The 20,394-nt window shown below is 45.0% G+C and overlaps 3 protein-coding genes across 3 annotated transcripts in view; 1 reads left to right on the top strand and 2 right to left on the bottom strand.

Annotated features, from left to right (window-relative positions):
- LOC127914382 (uncharacterized) overlaps nucleotides 1-20,394 on the bottom strand; it is a 402,938-nt gene that overhangs the window by 331,043 nt on the left and 51,501 nt on the right. The window lies entirely within an intron of this gene.
- The window catches only part of LOC118365091 (zinc finger protein 501-like), a 289,246-nt gene that overhangs the window by 224,461 nt on the left and 44,391 nt on the right, over nucleotides 1-20,394 (bottom strand). The window lies entirely within an intron of this gene.
- LOC118365106 (zinc finger protein ZFP2-like) overlaps nucleotides 1-20,394 on the top strand; it is a 136,995-nt gene that overhangs the window by 109,296 nt on the left and 7,305 nt on the right. The gene's annotated exons all lie outside the window — the stretch shown is intronic.

The raw sequence follows: 20,394 nt of genomic DNA, 5'->3' as shown, positions 1-20,394 counted from the left end.
GAGTAGAGTATTGGAAGCTATTTTATAGATGACATCGCCGAAGTCGAGGATCGGTAGGATAGTCAGTTTTACTAGGGTAAGTTCTGCGGCGTGAGTGAAGGAGGCTTTGTTGTGGAATAGAAAGCCGACTCTAGATTTGATTTTAGATTGGAAATGTTTGATATGAGTCTGGAAGGAGAGTTTAAAGTCGAGCCAGATACCTAGGTACTTATAGATGTCCACATATTCTAGGTCGGAACCATCCAGGGTGGTGATGCTAGTCGGGCGCGCGGGTGCAGGCAGCGAATGGTTGAAAAGCATGCATTTGGTTTTACTAGCGTTTAAGAGCAGTTGGAGGCCACAGATGGAGTGTTGTATGGCATTGAAGCTCGTTTGGAGGTTAGATAGCACAGTGTCCAAGAAGGGGCAAGAAGTATACAGAATGGTGTCGTCTGCGTAGAGGTGGATCAGGGAATCGCCCGCAGCAAGTGCAACATCATTGATATATACAGAGAAAAGAGTCGGCCCGAGAATTTGAACCCTGTGGCACCCCCATAGAGACGGCCAGGGGACCGAACAACATGCCCCTTGATTTGACATACTGAACTCTGTCTGCAAAGTAGTTGGTAAACCAGGCAAGGCAGTCATTAGAAAAACCGAGGCTACCGAGTCTGCCGATAAAAATATGGTGATTGGCAGAGTCGAAAGCCTTGGCCAGGTCGATGAAGATGGCTGCACAGTACTGTCTTTTATCGATGGCGGTTATGATATCGTTTAGTACCTTGAGCGTGGCTGAGGTGCACCCGTGACCGGCTCGGAAACCAGATTGCACAGCGGAAAAGTTACGGTGGGATTCGAGATGATCAGTGATCTGTTTGTTGACTAGGCTTTTGAAGACCTTAGATAGACCTATATCCATCCTGCCCTGCCTGTAACAGTTTGGGTCCAGGGTATCTCCCCCTTTGAAGAGGGGGATGACTGCGGCAGCTTTCCAATCCTTGGGGATCTCAGACGATATGACGGAGAGGTTGAACAGGCTGGTAATAGGGGTTGCGACAATGGTGGCGGATAGTTTCGGAAATAGAAGGTCCAGATTGTCAAGACCAGCTGATTGGTACAGGTCCAGGTTTTTTCAGCTCTTTCAGAACATCTGCTATCTGTATTTGGGTAAAGGAGAAGCTGGGGAGGCTTGGGCGAGTAGCTGCGGGGGGGGGTGGAGCTGTTGGCCGAGGTTGGAGTAGCCAGGAGGAAGGCATGGCCAGCCGTTGAGAAATGCTTGTTGAAGTTTTCGATTATCATGGATTTATCAGTGGTGACCGTGTTACCTAGCCTCAGTGCAGTGGGCAGCTGGGAGGAGGTGCTCTTGTTCTCCATGGACTTTACAGTGTCCCAGAACTTCTTGAAGTTAGAGCAACAGGATGCAAATTTCTGCTTGAAAAAGCTGGCCTTTGCTTTCCTGACTGACTGCGTGTATTGGTTCCTGACTTCCCTGAACAGTTGCATATCGCGGCGACTATTCAATGCTATTGCAGTCCGCCACAGGATGTTTTTGTGCTGGTTGAGGGCAGTCAGGTCTGGAGTGAACCAAGGGCTATATCTGTTCTTAGTTCTGCATTTTTTGAACAGAGCATGCTTATCTAAGATGGTGAGGAAGTTACTTTTAAAGAATGACCAAGCATCCTCAACTGACGGGATGAGGTCAATATCCTTCCAGGATACCCGGGCCAGGTCGATTAGAAAGGCCTGCTCGCAGAAGTGTTTTAGAGAGCGTTTGACAGTGATGAGGGGTGGTCGTTTTGACTGCGGACCCGTAGCGGATACAGGCAATGAGGCTGTGATCGCTGAGATCCTGATTGAAGACAGCGGAGGTGTATTTGGCGGGCCAGTTGGTCAGGATAGCATCTATGAGGGTGCCCTTGTTTACAGATTTAGGGTTGTACCTGGTGGGTTCCTTGATGATTTGTGTGAGATTGAGGGCATCTAGCTTAGATTGTAGGACTGCCGGGGTATTTAGCATATCCCGGTTTAGGTCACCTAACAGAACACACTCTGAAGCTAGATGGGGGGCAATCAATTCACAAATGGTGTCCAGGGCACATCTGGGTGCTGAGGGGGGTCGGTAGCAGGCGGCAACAGTGAGAGACTTATTTCTGGAGAGAGTAATTTTCAAGATTAGTAGTTCGAACTGTTTGGGTATGGACCTGGAAAGTATGACATTACTTTGCAGGCTATCTCTGCAGTAGACTGCAACTCCTCCCCCTTTGGCAGTTCTATCTTGACGGAAGATGTTATAGTTGGGTATGGAAATCTCAGAATTTTTGGTGGCCTTCCTGAGCCAGGATTCAGACACGGCAAGGACATCAGGGTTAGCAGAGTGTGCTAAAGCAGTGAGTAAAACAAACTTAGGGAGGAGGCTTCTGATGTTGACATGCATGAAACCAAGGCTTTTTCGATCACAAAAGTCAACAAATGAGGGTGCCTGGGGACATGCAGGGCTTGGGTTTACCTCCACATCACCCGCGGAACATAGGAGGAGTAGTATGAGGGTGCGGCTAAAGGCTATCAAAACTGGTCGCCTAGAGCGTTGGGGACAGAGAATGAAAGGAGCAGATTTCTGGGCATGGTAGAATATATTCAGGGCATAATGCGCAGACAGGGGTATGGTGGGGTGCGGGTACAGCGGAGGTAAGCCCAGGCACTGGGTGATGATGAGAGAGGCTGTATCTCTGGACATGCTGGTTGTAATGGGTGAGGTCACCGCATGTGTGGGAGGTGGGACAAAGGAGGTATCAGGGGTATGAAGAGTGGATCTAGGGGCTCCATTGTAAACTAAAACAATGACAACTAACCTGAACAACAGTATACAAGGCATATTGACATTTGAGAGAGACATACAGTTATCACAGGTGTTGAATTGGGAGAGTTAGCTAAAACAGTAGCTAAAACAGTAGGTGAGACAACAACAGCTAATCAGCTAGCACAACAACAGCAGGTAAAATGGCGTAGGCTAGGCAGGGGGGGTCGTATTAACTACACACAGAGCCTGAGTGCGGCTGGGGCCGACAGATGAAACATAAACAAGCAGAATGGAGTACCGTGATTAATGGACAGTCTAGCACGCATCAGCTATGTAGCCAAGTGATCAGTGTCCAGGGGGGCAGTGGTGGATGGGGCAGGGAAGCTGGACTGGCGAGTGTTATCCAGGTTTTAAAAAAACAGTTAGCAGTGGCTAACAATGACTAAATAGCTTGTAGGTAGTTAGCTGGTTAGCTTCTGGAGGTTCTTGAGTGTGTTCTAAAAATTAAAAATAATGGCGCTTCCGTATCACATTGGGTGAGGCAGGTTACCGGAAGGTATAAAGAAATTAAAAATCGAAAAGGGAAAATAAATATGGGTCCAGTGAGTGTTTGGGACGCGGCGATTCAGACGGTTAGCAGGCCTGTGCTAACAAGCTAACAGTTAATAGGCCAGGGCTAAACAAGGTAGCAGTTAGCGGATCGGGGCTAAACCAGCTAGCAGGCCGAATTAGCAAGCAAGGACGTCGCGATGGGGTGAGTCTGTTTATTCCTCTTCATGCGGTCACATCGATAGACCGGTCGAGGGTCCGGATATTGTAGCCCAGGAGTACGCTTCGGTGGTAGCATAGGAGCTCTGGCCGGGCTAGCTTCAAGCTAAGTGGGTGGAAGCGCTAGCCAGGAGTAATCATCCGGGGTTGCGGTTAGCTAGATAGCTAGTTGTGAAGAATCCAGCTGAAAATGTTCCGTTTGCGGTGGGAATCCGGTGGGAATCCGGGGATAAAAAAATAATAGGTCCGTTATGCTCTGGTTAGAGTCGCGTTGTTCGAACTGGCGAGAGCTTTCCGAGCTAAAGGTTAGCTAATGACCGGTTAGCTGAAGACCGCTAGCAATGGTTTGCTGACTGATAGCTGGTAGTTAGCTGGCTAGCTTCAGTTGAGGGGTTTCGGATCCAAAGTAGATATAAGTACTTTAGAAGAAAATAGCTACATTGGGTGAGGCGGGTTGCAGGAGAGTATTTAGAAGTTGAGGTTTAACAAAATGTTTAAAAGATATGCGAAGAAAAATATGTTTAAAAAATATAAAAAACGATATATACAAGGGACACGACAAGACGTTCGACTGCTACGCCATCTTGAAAGTGTAGGAGCAGTATAGACCTAGTCTGTTCATTATATACATCTACATGATGTATTGTTACACCATGTAGGAGCAGTATAGACCCAGTCTGTTCATTATATACATCTACATGATGTATTGTTACACCATGTAGGAGCAGTATAGACCTACAGTAGCTAGCTACTTATTTAGTTTGACTTAATGAAACTGCCTTAAATGTGCTGTATTAAAAAATATAGATTCTCACTAATCAATCAACATATTGCTGTCTTTGTATGTCTCAATATAATCGTATTATTTAAATAAATCCATTTAAAATAATGTTTGTCTGAAAATAAAATATGATCCTCAACTGCGTTTCCCCTCTTCAGTCAGCAGACGGCGAAATGCGTCTTTCAGGCGAGGCTGCCAGCGTGACGTATAATCTAGTGGACGGGTCTTCGGAAACATTTCGTCAACCACCTCGGTAGCTTGCTAGCCGACTAAGCCGAAAGATACAAGCTATTTATACACTTTCGGTGTATATTAGCTACTGTGTTTTAGATACACGTCTGTCGTATCTACTTGTTAACCTATTTAATTGAATATTACGTTATTACGTTATTTATTAAGTTAGCATTAGCCTAGTCGCTAACGATAGCTAGCTAGCTAACATCCCCGACCATGAGGTCAGTAAACATCTCCCCTCCTGTTAAAGAAGAGGTGGTCTGCTGGAAGGAGAAAGATGCTCTGGGGCTGAACATTGTCGTGAAAGAGGAGGAGGAAGTCACAGTTAAAAAAGAAGTAGAGGGTGAGGCTGTTACAGTGAAAGAAGAAGAGAAAGACGTTTCAGTGAAAGAAGAGGAAGACTCGTTCAGAGTGAAAGAAGAGGAGGATGTTACTGTGAAAGAAGAGGAGGGTGTCGTGAAGAAGGAAGGGGGGATTACTGTCACATTGAACGTTAAAGAGGAGGAGATTGGAGATCTGATTAACACCAGTAAGTACCGCCTTAAATTGTTTTTTAGCTTTGGATATTCGGAGTTGGCTCGTCAATACCTCTTCAATGGAGGGCCCTATAAGATGATGACTGATATGTATAGAATCAGACGACGTATAGAGCAAGCTACCTCTTGTTTTCTCCGTTCCGTTTCCAAAAAGTGATTTAACATATATATTTGAGAAGGGTCTATCTGCTGACCGCAGACTGGTGGGCATTGCATGTAGTGATTTTCGTGTAGTGATGTCTTACTACACACCGAGCCCCCCAATAAGTGCCATGCGAGAGTTGGGTTGGCTACACCAAAGATTATGGATATACTGACAAGATGTCTCTCCGCCCTAACAAGGGGAGTCGTTGTCCACAAAGCGGCACTGTGGGTTCTCTAGCTCCCGCCTGCCCTTTCTTTGGATTGGTGGATACTTCTTATTATTGTAATACATTTTTTTATATTCTGAGGGTTGTTGACATCAACCGCCTGTATTCAATGGAGAGATGCAAAGCTACTAGCCTCATGGCATGAATATGCATAACAATCTGGAGACAACTTCTATAGGATTTTGGCTTCTGGACAACAGAATAAAGTTGATATGAAAACCAATAGAACAGGAGAGAAATGGCATAGCAGTGTGTCCAACAGGTAAATAACTTGAAATACATTTGCCCAAATGATATAATTACTCCTGTCTATACATAAATAAATAAAACACTTTACCAGAAAGCATGACGTTTGCCACAGAGAAATCAGGGGTCATTAGCTTCTTTAAAAAAAAACTGTGTTTTGTTTCAAATCACAAGCTTGTAGGCTTATGCCTATTTGAGCAGTGTGTGTGGTAATAGGCCTCGCTGATTATTGAGTTGCGGCTGTCAGTGAAAAGCATCTCAAATATGTGTGAAGATAATGTCTCTTGAGTATAATTTCAAATGTTGAGAGAAGGGGAGGGTTGTGTGATGAAGATATAGGTCTCTCTTCAGAATGTCTTTCGCTGGCTTCCACCAATTCTTGTCCAATTCTTGTCCCTTCGTTGTTTCATTGTGTTAATTGATTGCCCTTAGATTGAGTTTATTATATCAATTCCCCATTACAAATGTCACCAGTAGTAAATGTACCGTTACTTCCTGTCATTTGGTCACATTCATTTCTGTTAATGCATGTATTAATTACAGTCATTTACCGTTGTCATTCTCGGAGTGGAAATGTTCTCGGTTCAAAACCTGCTACACTTGTGAGAAACCAGATTTGGTTTATTTCAGAAGCATCATTTACAAGATTTGTCCATTTTTTAATTGTCTTTTTGTTTGGAGTTCTCCATGTGAGCAATGAGCATGTCTGGTTTCTCTGACCTGATAATGTTGAGGGAGCGCCCACCTGAGCATAGAACTACTTGGCCTGCTGTGCTGAAATGTAGGAAGTGTTGTTGTTTTTTTACATCCAAGCCAAAAATGTCACTCAACCAGAATCATATGAACTACTATATCATGTCTGCATTATAAATAGTCTATCACTAGTTAACTGAAATACTTACCACTCTTGGCTTTTGGCAAAGGACCAACACAGTCCACCAGAACCCTGCTGAAATGTTTGTCAAAAGCAGGAATAGGCTGCAAAGGTGCAACTGGAACAGCTTGGTTTGGTTTACCTGTCCTCTGGCAAACACCACAGGATTTACAGTCAGCCACAAGGTCCTGTTTCGGACATCTTGTTGACCCCAAGATGGCCTGCCATACTACCCTCGTGAGCCAACCTCAGTATTTCTTGTCGAAGTAGAACTGGAACAACAATTTGCTATAAACTGGGCCAATCGTCTTGCCCAGAAGTGGCGCGAGAACACCATTTCCTCATTAGAGCGCCGTTTCCTCTTTAGAATGCCATATCTGTCACAATTACCAACACGAACTTCATTAAACTCTTCTTCTGGGTGTATCTCAGCAAAAAGAGGGGAGAGGGAAACATCTTTACTCTGTTCATCAATCAGCTGCTTCCTAGACATCCAAGTGCCAACTGTAGGGATCCTCTCTTCATTCAGATGTTGTACAAACTCTCACCTTTGGGGTTTTCGAAGGAGAGGTAAACTCAGGAGGTTTATGAAATCAGGATCACCCATAAACGTCTCAGACAGATTGACCATGGTGGGATCGCTGACATCCTCAACACTAGACTTGCTCCCGGCTAATTTCTTATACATTGCACGTGTAACGGCACATGCTGGGATCACTTTAGGGTACTTTTCTGATAAACCATCGGGTTCCTCAATTCTGGGTTCCTTACAAACGACAGGATTTGGCACAACCTTCCCTCCTGCCAAATACTTTTCTAATTTGAATGAGACCCCCTTCACCAGTAGGCTAGGCTTCACTCCACCGACAACGGAATGAGAAATGTTTTAAGGTTATACCAAGGATCATTTTGCTATTTAATTTTGAATTGTAAGACCAGTGGAAGTATCAGCAAAAAATATTCAAATTATTTTATGTCAAAAATGTATTAGGCCATACTGCTATAACCCATAGTAACACATTGGATAACATTCACAATATGGAACAACAGTAACCATAGTAACTAGAGGTCGACCAAATATAATTTTTCAACGCCGATACCGATTATTGGGGGACCAAAAAAAGCCGGTACCGATTTAATAGGTCGATTTTTATTTGTATTTTTTTCCCCCATTTTATTATTATTATTTTTATTAAAATGTTTAATTTGTAATAATGACAATTACAACAATAGTGAATGAACACTTATTTTAACTTAATACATCAGTAAAATCAATTTAGCCTCAAATAGATAATGAAACGGGTTCAATTTATTTAAATAATTCAAAAACAAAGTGTTGGAGAAGAAAGTAAAAGTGCAATATGTGCCATGTAAGAAAGCTAACATTTAAGTTCCTTGCTTAGAACATGAGTGGTGGTTCCTTTTAACATGATTCTTCAGTATTACCAGGCAAGAAGTTTTAAGTTGTAGTTATTATAGGACTATTTCTCTCTATATGATTTGTTTTCATATACAGTGGGGCAAAAAAGTATTTAGTCAGCCATCAATTGTGCAAGTTCTCCCACTTAAAAAGATGAGAGAGGCCTGTAATTTTCATCATAGGTACACTTCAACTATGACAGACAAAATGAAGAAAAACAATCTAGAAAATCACATTGTAGGATTTTTAATGAATTTATTTGCAAATTATGGTGGAAAACTTTTGTTATTGACCAAATACTTATTATCTCAATACTTATATATATATACCATTTGTTGGCAATGACAGAGGTCAAAAGTTTTCTGTAAGTCTTCACCAGGTTTTCACACACTGTTGCTGGTATTTTGGCCCATTCCTCCATGCAGATCTCCTCTAGAGCAGTGATGTTTTGGGGCTGTTGCTGGGCAACATGGACTTTCGACTCCCTTCAAAGATTTTCTATGGGGTTGAGATCTGGAGACTGGCTAGGCCACTCCAGGACCTTGAAATGCTTCTTACGAAGCCACTCCTTCATTGCCCGGGCGGTGTGTTTGGGATCATTGTCATGCTGGAAGACCCAACCACGACCCATCTTCAATGCTCTTACTGAGGGAAGGAGTTTGTTGGCCAAGATCTTGCGATACATGGCCCCTTCCATCCTCCCCTCAATACGGTGCAGTCGTCCTGTCCCCTTTGCAGAAAAGCATCCCCAAAGAATGATGTTTCCACCTCCATGCTTCACAGTTGGGATGGTGTTCTTGGGGTTGTACTCATCCTTCTTCTTCCTCCAAACACGGCGAGTGGAGTTCAGACCAAAAAGCTCTTTTTGTCTCATCAGACCACATGACCTTCTCCCATTCCTCCTCTGGATCATCCAGATGGTCATTGGCAAACTTCAGACGGGCCTGCACATGCGCTGGCTTGAGCAGGGGGACCTTGCGTGCGCTGGAGGAATCTAATCCGTGACGGCGTAGTGTGTTACTAATGGTTTTCTTTGAGACTGTGGTCCCAGCTCTCTTCAGGTCATTACATTTAAGTCATTTACATTTAAGTCATTTAGCAGACGCTCTTATCCAGAGCGACTTACAAATTGGTGCATTCACCTTATGACATCCAGTGGAACAGCCACTTTACAATAGTGCATCTAAATCTTTTAAGGGGGGGGGGGTGAGAAGGATTACTTTATCCTATCCTAGGTATTCCTTAAAGAGGTGGGGTTTCAGGTGTCTCCGGAAGGTGGTGATTGACTCCGCTGTCCTGGCGTTGTGAGGGAGTGTGTTCCACCATTGGGGAGCCAGAGCAGCGAACAGTTTTTACTGGGCTGAGCGGGAACTGTACTTCCTCAGTGGTAGGGAGGCGAGCAGGCCAGAGGTGGATGAACGCAGTGCCCTTGTTTGGGTGTAGGGCCTGATCAGAGCCTGGAGGTACTGAGGTGCCGTTCCCCTCACAGCTCCGTAGGCAAGCACCATGGTCTTGTAGCGGATGCGAGCTTCAACTGGAAGCCAGTGGAGAGAGCGGAGGAGCGGGGTGACGTGAGAACTTGGAAGGTTGAACACCAGACGGGCTGCGGCGTTCTGGATGAGTTGTAGGGGTTTAATGGCACAGGCAGTGAGCCCAGCCAACAGCGAGTTGCAGTAATCCAGACGGGAGATGACAAGAGATGACAAGTGCCTGGATTAGGACCTGCGCCGCTTCCTGTGTGAGGCAGGGTCGTACTCTGCGGATGTTGTAGAGCATGAACCTACAGGAACGGGCCACCGCCTTGATGTTAGTTGAGAACGACAGGGTGTTGTCCAGGATCACGCCAAGGTTCTTAGCGCTCTGGGAGGAGGACACAATGGAGTTGTCAACCGTGATGGCGAGATCATGGAACGGGCAGTCCTTCCCCGGGAGGAAGAGCAGCTCCGTCTTGCCGAGGTTCAGCTTGAGGTGGTGATCCGTCATCCACACTGATATGTCTGCCAGACATGCAGAGATGCGATTCGCCACCTGGTCATCAGAAGGGGGAAAGGAGAAGATTAATTGTGTGTCGTCTGCATAGCAATGATAGGAGAGACCATGTGAGGTTATGACAGAGCCAAGTGACTTGGTGTATAGCGAGAATAGGAGAGGGCCTAGAACAGAGCCCTGGGGACACCAGTGGTGAGAGCGCGTGGTGAGGAGACAGATTCTCGCCACGCCACCTGGTAGGAGCGACCTGTCAGGTAGGACGCAATCCAAGCGTGGGCCGCGCCGGAGATGCCCAACTCGGAGAGGGTGGAGAGGAGGATCTGATGGTTCACAGTATCGAAGGCAGCCAATAGGTCTAGAAGGATGAGAGCAGAGGAGAGAGAGTTAGCTTTAGCAGTGCGGAGTGCCTCCGTGATACAGAGAAGAGCAGTCTCAGTTGAATGACTAGTCTTGAAACCTGACTGATTTGGATCAAGAAGGTCATTCTGAGAGAGATAGCGGGAGAGCTGGCCAAGGACGGCACGTTCAAGAGTTTTGGAGAGAAAAGAAAGAAGGGATACTGGTCTGTAGTTGTTGACATCGGAGGGATCGAGTGTAGGTTGACATCGGAGGGATCGAGTGTAGGTTTTTTCAGAAGGGGTGCAACTCTCGCTCTCTTGAAGACGGAAGGGACGTAGCCAGCGGTCAGGGATGAGTTGATGAGCGAGGTGAGGTAAGGGAGAAGGTCTCCGGAAATGGTCTGGAGAAGAGAGGAGGGGATAAGGTCGAGCGGGCAGGTTGTTGGGCGGCCGGCCGTCACAAGACGCGAGATTTCATCTGGAGAGAGAGGGGAGAAAGAGGTCAGAGCACAGGGTAGGGCAGTGTGAGCAGAACCAGCGGTGTCGTTTGACTTAGCAAACGAGGATCGGATGTCGTCAACCTTCTTTTCAAAATGGTTGACGAAGTCATCTGCAGAGAGGGAGGAGGGGGGAGGATTCAGGAGGGAGGAGAAGGTGGCAAAGAGCTTCCTAGGGTTAGAGGCAGATGCTTGGAATTTAGAGTGGTAGAAAGTGGCTTTAGCAGCAGAGACAGAGGAGGAAAATGTAGAGAGGAGGGAGCGAAAGGATGCCAGGTCCGCAGGAGGCGAGTTTTCCTCCATTTCCGCTCGGCTGCCCGGAGCCCTGTTCTGTGAGCTCGCAATGAGTCGTCGAGCCACGGAGCGGGAGGGGAGGACCGAGCCGGCCTGGAAGATAGGGGACATAGAGAGTCAAAGGATGCAGAAAGGGAGGAGAGGAGGGTTGAGGAGGCAGAATCAGGAGATAGGTTGGAGAAGGTTTGAGCAGAGGGAAGAGATGATAGGATGGAAGAGGAGAGAGTAGCGGGGGAGAGAGCGAAGGTTGGGACGGCGCGATACCATCCGAGTAGGGGCAGTGTGGGAAGTGTTGGATGAGAGCGAGAGGGAAAAGGATACAAGGTAGTGGTCGGAGACTTGGAGGGGAGTTGCAATGAGGTTAGTGGAAGAACAGCATCTAGTAAAGATGAGGTCGAGCGTATTGCCTGCCTTGTGAGTAGGGAGGGAAGGTGAGAGGGTGAGGTCAAAAGAGGAAAGGAGTGGAAAGAAGGAGGCAGAGAGGAATGAGTCAAAGGTAGACGTGGGGAGGTTAAAGTCGCCCAGAACTGTGAGAGGTGAGCCGTCCTCAGGAAAGGAGCTTATCAAGACATCAAGCTCATTGATGAACTCTCCGAGGGGACCTGGAGGGCGATAAATGATAAGGATGTTAAGCTTGAAAGGGCTGGTAACTGTGACAGCATGAAATTCAAAGGAGGCGATAGACAGATGGGTAAGGGAGAAAGAGAGAATGACCACTTGGGAGAGATGAGGATCCCGGTGCCACCACCCCGCTGACCAGAAGCTCTCGGGGTGTGCGAGAACACGTGGGCGGACGAAGAGAGAGCAGTAGGAGTAGCAGTGTTATCTGTGGTGATCCATGTTTCCGTCAGTGCCAAGAAGTTGAGGGACTGGAGGGAGGCATAGGCTGAGATGAACTCTGCCTTGTTGGCCGCAGATCGGCAGTTCCAGAGGCTACCGGAGACCTGGAACTCCACGTGGGTCGTGCGCGCTGGGACCACCAGATTAGGGTGGCCGCGGCCACGCGGTGTGGGAGCGTTTGTATGGTCTGTGCAGAGAGGAGATAACAGGGATAGACAGACACATAGTTGACAGGCTACAGAAGAGGCTACGCTAATGCAAGGAGATTGGAATGACAAGTGGACTACACGTCTCGAATGTTCAGAAAGTTAAGCTTACGTAGCAAGAATCTTATTGACTAAAATGATTAAAATGATACAGTACTGCTGAAGTAGGCTAGCTGGCAGTGGCTGCGTTGTTGACTTTGTAGGCTAGCTGGCAGTGGCTGCGTTGTTGACACTACACTAATCAAGTCGTTCCGTTGAGTGTAATAGTTTCTACAGTGCTGCTATTCGGGGGCTAGCTGGCTAGCTAGCAGTGTTGATTACGTTACGTTGCGTTAAAAGAACGACAATAGCTGGCTAGCTAACCTAGAAAATTGCTCTAGACTACACAATTATCTTTGATACACAAACGGCTATGTAGCTAGCTATGTAGCTAGCTACGATCAAACAAATCAAACCGTTGTGCTGTAATGAAATGAAATGAAAATGTGATACTACCTGTGGAGCGAAGCGGAATGCGACCGGGTTGTTGAGTGCGGAAGTTCTATTCAGTAGACGTTGGCTAGCTGTTGGCTAGCTAGCAGTGTCTCCTACGTTAAGGACGACAAATAGCTGGCTAGCTAACCTCGGTAAATTAAGATAATCACTCTAAGACTACACGCTCTAAACTACACAATTATCTTGGATACGAAGACAGCAAAGACAACTATGTAGCTAGCTAACACTACACTAATCAAGTCGTTCAGTTGAGTGTAATAGTTTCTACAGTGCTGCTATTCGGTAGACGGTGGACGTTTGCTAGCTGGCTAGCTGCTGGGCAGATAGCAGTTTAGACTACGTTAGGACGACGAAATACGAAGTTGCAATAGAAGTGCTGACTGTTTCACTTTGTTGTCCTCTTTCTTTTCCTTTTTCTTCTGTCCTTCTTTTGTCCTTATTTTGTCTTCCTTTCTTCTGTTAACTAGATATTTTTTGTTGTTATTCTTTGTAAGCTAGCTAGCTTCTTCCAGGAGAGTCCCTAGCAACTGCTTAGCAACAAGTAAACAATTCTGCTAGCAATTCAGCTAGCTAAGATAACTGTACAATTTTATGAAAAATAGTTAATTTTTCAAAATCCTGTCTTTTTTGGTTTGTTCCTTGTTTTGTCTTCTATTGAGTCTTGCAGTTTTCTCTTGATTTTTTCAATGTACTTCACTCTAAAAAACCATTTAAATCTCAATATATACAGGAGCTCATTTTTCAGCAGCTGCTCAATTTAGAACTCCGGAACATTCATTGACCTGCTGTATAGTTCTGGGCTGATCCCTCACCTTCCTCATGATCATTGATGCCCCACGAGGTGAGCCTCAGACCGAGGGTGATTGACCGTCATCTTGAACTTCTTCCATTTTCTAATAATTGCGCCAACAGTTGTTGCCTTCTCACCAAGCTGTTTGCCTATTGTCCTGTAGCCCATCCCAGCCTTGTGCAGGTCTACAATTTTATCCCTGATGTCCTTACACAGCTCTCTGGTCTTGGCCATTGTGGAAAGGTTGGAGTCTGTTTGAGTGTGTGGACAGGTAACGAGTTCAAACAGGTGCAGTTAATACAGGTAATAAGTGGAGAACGGGAGGGCTTCTTATAGAAAAACTAACAGGTCTGTGAGAGCTGGAATTCTTACTGGTTGGTAGGTGATCAAATACTTATGTCATGCAATAAAATGCAAATTCATTACTTAAAAGTCATATAATGTGATTTTCTGGATTTTTGTTTTAGATTCCGTCTCTCACAGTTGAAGTGTACCTATGATAGAAATTACAGACCTCTACACTTTGTAAGTAGGAAAACCTGCAAAATCGGCAGTGTATCAAATACTCCCCACTCTGCATGTTATTCAATCATTGCACCCACACTGCTCGCGCGTGCCAACAAGCGTCTGCGTTGCCAGGCGCTAAAATACATGTCCCAGTCTCTGACCTCCCAATAGACTGTCTCATCGTTGTGCCTGGCCATGCAGTCATGAGTGAACAGGGAGTACAGGACTGGACTGAGCATGCACCCCTTCGGGGCCCCTGTGTTGATGATCAGCATGGCAGATGTGTTGTTACCTACCCTTACCACCAGGAGCAGCCCCTCAGGAAGTCCAGGATCCAGTTGCAAATGGAGGTGTTTAGTCCCAGGGTTCTTAGTTTTTTTAATGAGCTATGGGTGCAGTATGTTGTTGAACACTGAGCTGTAGTCAATGAATAGCACTCCCACATACAGTGCCGTGCGAAAGTATTCGGCCCCCTTGAACTTTGCGACCTTTTGCCACAGGCTTCAAACATAAAGATATAAAACTGTATTTTTTTGTGAAGAATCAACAAGTGGGACACAATCATGAAGTGGAACAACATTTATTGGATATTTCAAACTCAAAAACTGAAAAATTGGGCGTGCAAAATTATTCAGCCCCTTCACTTTCAGTGCAGCAAACTCTCTCCAGAAGTTCAGTGAGGATCTCTGAATGATCCAATGTTGACCTAAATGACTAATGATGATAAATACAATCCACCTGTGTGTAATCAAGTCTCCGTATAAATGCACCTGCACTGTGATAGTCTCAGAGGTTCGTTAAAAGCGCAGAGAGCATCATGAAGAACAAGGAACACACCAAGCAGGTCCGAGATACTGTTGTGAAGAAGTTTAAAGCCGGATTTGGATACAAAAAGATTTCCCAAGCTTTAAACATCCCAAGGAGCACTGTGCAAGCAATAATATTGAAATGGAAGGAGTATCAGACCACTGCAAATCTACCAAGACCTGGCCGTCCCTCTAAACTTTCAGCTCATACAAGGAGAAGACTGATCAGAGATGCAGCCAAGAGGCCCATGATCACTCTGGATGAACTGCAGAGATCTACAGCTGAGGTGGGACACTCTGTCCATAGGACAACAATCAGTCGTATATTGCACAAATCTGGCCTTTATGGAAGAGTGGCAAGAAGAAAGCCATCTTAAAGATATATAAAAAGTGTTGTTTAAAGTTTGCACAAATCACACAAACATGGTGTTTGAAACCAAAATTGATGGAAGAAAACGTGGCAAGAAGACCTGAGCCATTTAGCAATCCAGGTGTTAGAAAACCTGGACCAAGTCAAAAGTGATCCAGACCTGGTTAGAATGGCCATGTCAAAGTCGAGAATCTGTGGAAAGAACTGAAAACTGCTGTTCACAAATGCTCTCCATCCAACCTCACTGAGCTCGAGCTGTTTTGCAAGGAGGAATGGGAAAAGATTTCAGTCTCTCGATGTGCAAAACTGATAGACATACCCCAAGCGACTTACAGCTGTAATCGCAGCAAAATTAACTTAAGGGGGCTGAATAATTTTGCATGCCCAATTTTTCAGTTTTTGATTTGTTAAAAAAGTTGGAAATATCCAATAAATGTCGTTCCACTTCACGATTGTGTCCCACTTGTTGTTGATTCTTCACAAAAAAATACAGTTTTATATCTTTATGTTTGAAGCCTGAAATGTGGCAAAAGGTCGTGAAGTTCAAGGGGGACGAATACTTTCGCAAGGCACTGTAGGTGTTCCTTTTGTCCAGGTGGGAAAGGGCAGTGTGGAGTGCAATAGAGATTGCATCATCTGTGGATCTGTTAGGGTTGTATGCAAATTGGAGTGGGTCCAGGGTTTCTGGGATGATGGTGGTGATGTGAGCCATGACCAGCCTTTCAAAGCACTTCATGGCTTTAGATGTGTGAGTGCTACGGGTCGGTAGTAATTTAGGCAGGTTATCTTAGTGTTCTTGGGCACAGGGACTATGGTGGTCTGCTTGAAGCATGTTGGTATTACAGACTCAGACAGGGAGAAGTTGAAAATGTCAGTAAAGACATTTGCCAGTTGGTCAGCGCCATCTGGCCCTGTGGCCTTGTGGATGTTGACCTGTTTAAAGGTCTTACTCACATCGGCTGTGGAGAGCCTGATCACACAGTTGTCCGGAACAGCTGATGCTCTAATGCATGCTTCAGTGTTACTTGCCTTGAAGTGAACATAGAAGTGATTTAGCTCACCTGGTAGGCTCGTGTCACAGCTCGCGGCTGTGCTTCCCTTTTGTAGTCTGTAATGGATTACAAGCCCTGCCGCATCCGACGAGCCTCGGATCCGGTGTAGTACGACTCATTCTTAGACCTGTATTTACGCTTTGCCTGTTTGGTGGTTTGTCGGAGGGCATAGCAGGATTTCTTATAAGCTTCCGGGTTAGAGTCCCGCTCCTTGAAAGCGGCAGCTCTACCCTTTAGCTCAGTGCAGATGTTGCCTGTAATCCATGGCTTCTGTTTGAGGTATGTATGTATGGTCACTGTGGGGACGAAGTCATCGATGCACTTATTGATGAACCCAGTGACCAATGTGGTGTGCTCCTCAATGCCATCGGAAGAATCCCGGAACATATTCCAGTCTGCTAGCAAAACAGTCCTGTAGTTTGACAACTCTTTTTTATTGACCGAGTCACTGGTGCTTCCTGGTTTAGTTTTTTTCTTGTAAGCAGGAATCAGGAGGATAGAATTATGGGCAAATTTTCCAAATGGAGGGCAAGGGAGAGCTTTGTCTCTGTGTATGGAGTAAAGGTGGTCTAGAGTTTTGTGTCATGCTGGCAGAAATGACGAAAAAAATGATTTTAGTTTCCCGGCATTAAAGTCCCCGACCACAAGGAGTGCCGCCTCTGGATGAGCGTTGTCCTGTTTACTTTTGGCCATATACAGCTCATTGAGTACTGTCTTAGTGTCAGCACTGGTTTGTTGTGCTATATAGACAGCTACGAAAAATACAGATGAAAACTCTCTTGGTAAATAGTGTGGTCTACAGCTTATCATGAGGTTCTCTACCTCAGGCGAACAAAACCTTGAAACTTCCTTAGATTTTGTGCACCAGCTGTTGTTTACAAATGTATATACAGTGGCAAGAAGAGTATGTGAACCATTTGGAATTACCTGTATTTCTGCATAAATTGGTCATAAAATTTGATCTGATCTTCATCTAAGTCACAACAATAGACAAACACAGTCTGTTTAAACCACATATGTCAGAGTCAAGGCCCGCGGGCCACATCCGGCCCGCGAGAAGGTTTTTTACGGCCCCTGGGATGATCTTGATTTATTATTAGAACCGGCCCGCAGACCGCAGCAAGCCGGCAGCCCGCAGATCTTTTACACGCACCAATACTACATTTCCCACAATGCAACGGTGACGCACCGAGCAGTAGGCTGCTTCATTTCAATATTTATTGGCACAGCAGTTGTCAGCATCACAGTAAAATTAACTTTCAGATACCCATCAAAAATGGCAAAACGGAAGGTGGACACTGAGAACCGGGGTTTCAAACAAGGTGGGAGTCGGAGTATTTGTTCACGGAGGTAGCTGGAAAACCTGTGTGTCTTCTGTGTGGAGAAAGTGTGGCGGTACTGAAAGAGTATAATCTGAGACGACATTATGAAACGAAACACGCGGACAAAAACAAGAATATGGACATGGAACAAAGGCTACAAAAGGCAGAGGAATTAAAAACGAGGCCTCAAATCTCGACAGGCTCTGTTCAAAAAAGCCAAATCACAAGGCCAGGCTGCTGTCAAGGCCAGTTTTATTTTGGCAGAAGAGATCGCTAAATCAGCCCGGCCATTTACGGAGGGGATTTCATCAAAAACTGCATGATTAAAGTTTGTGACGAAGTTTGCCCAGAAAAAAAGGCAACTCTTTTTAAATGTGAGTCTGAGCAGAAACACCATTGCCGAGAGAGTAGACCAGTTGTCCATCAATCTAAAAGAGCAGCTTGTGAAAAAGGGAAAAGATTTCATTGCATATTCCTTGGCTGTGGATGAGAGCACCGACATTTCTGACATTGCCCAGTTGTCAATTTTCATCCGCGGAGTGGACTCCAGCCTAAGCGTGACAGAGGAGTTTTTGGCTTTACGTCCTATGCATGGCACAACTACGGGGCATGATTTGTATGAAGAGGTGTCAAGATGTGTAAATGAGATGGAGCTGCCTTGGGAAAAACTCGTGGGTTTGACAACCGACGGAGCACCTGCGATGTGTGGACACAGGAGCGGACTGGTGGCGAAGATACGGGAAAAGATGCAAGAGGAAAACGCGACAGGTGAGCTGACAGCTTATCATTGTATCATACACCAGGAAGCGTTGTGCGGTAAAGCCTTGAAAATGGAGCATGTAATGAGCATCATCACGCGCACAGTTAACTTTATCAGAGCCAAAGGTTTGAATCACCGCCAGTTCAAGGCATTTCTGACGGAGTTAGAAACGGAGCATGGTGATTTGCCTTATCACACAGAGGTGCGATGGCTAAGCCAGGAAAGGTGCTTCAAAGATGTTTCGAGCTTCGTGAGGAGATTTGTCTGTTCTTGGACAGCAAAGGGAAAGACACAACACAACTCCGAGACGAAATGTTTCTGTGTGAAATGGCTTTTCTGTGTGACATTACGAGTCATCTGAATGCAATGAACTTGCAGCTGCAGGGTCGGGATCGTGTCATCTCTGATATGTACAGTACAGTGAAGGCATTTAAAACCAAACTGACTCTGTGGGAGACGCAGATGCGGAAAGAAAATTTGAGCCACTTTCCCAGCTGCCAGACCATGAAAGAGAAGCTCTCTACCAGTGCGTTCCCGAGCGCACAGTTGGCTGATAAAATAGGTATGCTTGCCGCTGACTTTCGACGCTGATTTGCTGACTTTGAAGCACAAAAGCAGGTTGGAACTGCTCGGTAACCCATTTGCTGTTGACGTGGAAAGCTCACCACCAAACCTCCAAATGGAGTTGATTGACCTCCAATGCAATGATGCACTGAGGGCAAAATATGCGGCAGTGGGTGCTGCGGAGTTCGCCCGTTTCCTCCCCGACACAATGCCCCAGCTGCGCATCCAGGCTGCTCAAACGTTGTCTATGTTTGGCAGCACATACCTGTGTGAACAACTGTTTTCTTTGATGAACTTGAACAAAACATCACACAGAAGTCGACTTACTGCTGAACACCTCCACTCAATTCTGAGGATTTCCTCAGCTCAGAGCCTTACCCCGAACATTGATGAACTTGTGGAAAAGATGGGACACCACCAAGTATCACCCTCAACCTCAAACAAGTGAACATTACTGTGCAATCACATATTTAGAGTTTTTACTCAGTTCAAGTTTAAAAGTTAAAGTTTTTGTTTTCACTCAGTTCAAAACAAAGTTTAAAAGTTAAAGTTTAATATTTGTTTTTACTTGTTACTCCTTAAACAAAGTGTTTTTTTGATTAATAGATTTTGCACTTTATTTTATTGTATTTCAATCCAATTATATTTAAAAAATATTTCAGTTGAGTGGATGATAGAAAATTGCTATTATTGTTTTTTTCTTTGAAGTAAATTTAGCCCACTTTTGCTAAAATAGAAAATATAGGCTACTGATGGTGCCTTGAATACCGGTTTCTTTCATTTAATGTTCATGTTATGGGGATTTTTATATAAAGGAAATTTGTCTTTTGTGTCTGTTGAAAGTTAAAGATTACTGACAGAGCCATAAGAAAATATTGCTTTATTTATCTGATCATATTGGAATATATTTGTTAGGTTTTCAGTAGGTTCAATTAGGTTCACTAGACTATATGCGTCATGTAAAAAATTTTCAATGAACATTCGAACAGTCCGGCCCTCGGCTTGTAGCTAAATTTTTTATTTGGCCCTCCGTCCATTTGACTTTGACACCCCTGGTTTAAACTAATAACAAACAAACAATTATACATTTTCACGTCTTTTATTAAACACACTGTGTAAACATTCACAGTGCAGGGTGGGGAAAGTATGTGAACCCTTGGATTTAATAACTGGCTGACCCTCTTTTGGCAGCAATAACCTCAACCAAACGTTTTCTGTAGTTGCGGACCAGACCTGCATAATGGACAGGAAGAATTTTGGACCATTCCTCTTTACAAAACTGTTTCAGTTCAGCAATATTCTTGGGATATCTGGTGTGAACCGCTCTCTTGAAGTCATACCACTGCATCTCAATCGGGTTGAGGTCAGCACTTTGCTTGGGCCACTCCAGGAGCTTTTTCTGTTGAAGCCATTCTGTTGATTTACTTCTGTGTTTTGGGTTGTTGTCCTGTTGCATCACCCAAGTTATGGGTCCTTCAGTAGGTCTATGTTATTATTTGGTGTACAAACCAGAGGTCGGCCGATTAATCGGAATGGCCGATTTCAGGTTTTCATAACA

This window comes from Oncorhynchus keta, chromosome 32 (genome assembly GCF_023373465.1).
Source record: "Oncorhynchus keta strain PuntledgeMale-10-30-2019 chromosome 32, Oket_V2, whole genome shotgun sequence".
Classification (NCBI taxonomy): domain Eukaryota; kingdom Metazoa; phylum Chordata; class Actinopteri; order Salmoniformes; family Salmonidae; genus Oncorhynchus; species Oncorhynchus keta.
The sequence above is the reverse complement of the archived record's forward strand: the minus strand, read 5'-3'. Positions and strand labels throughout refer to the sequence as shown.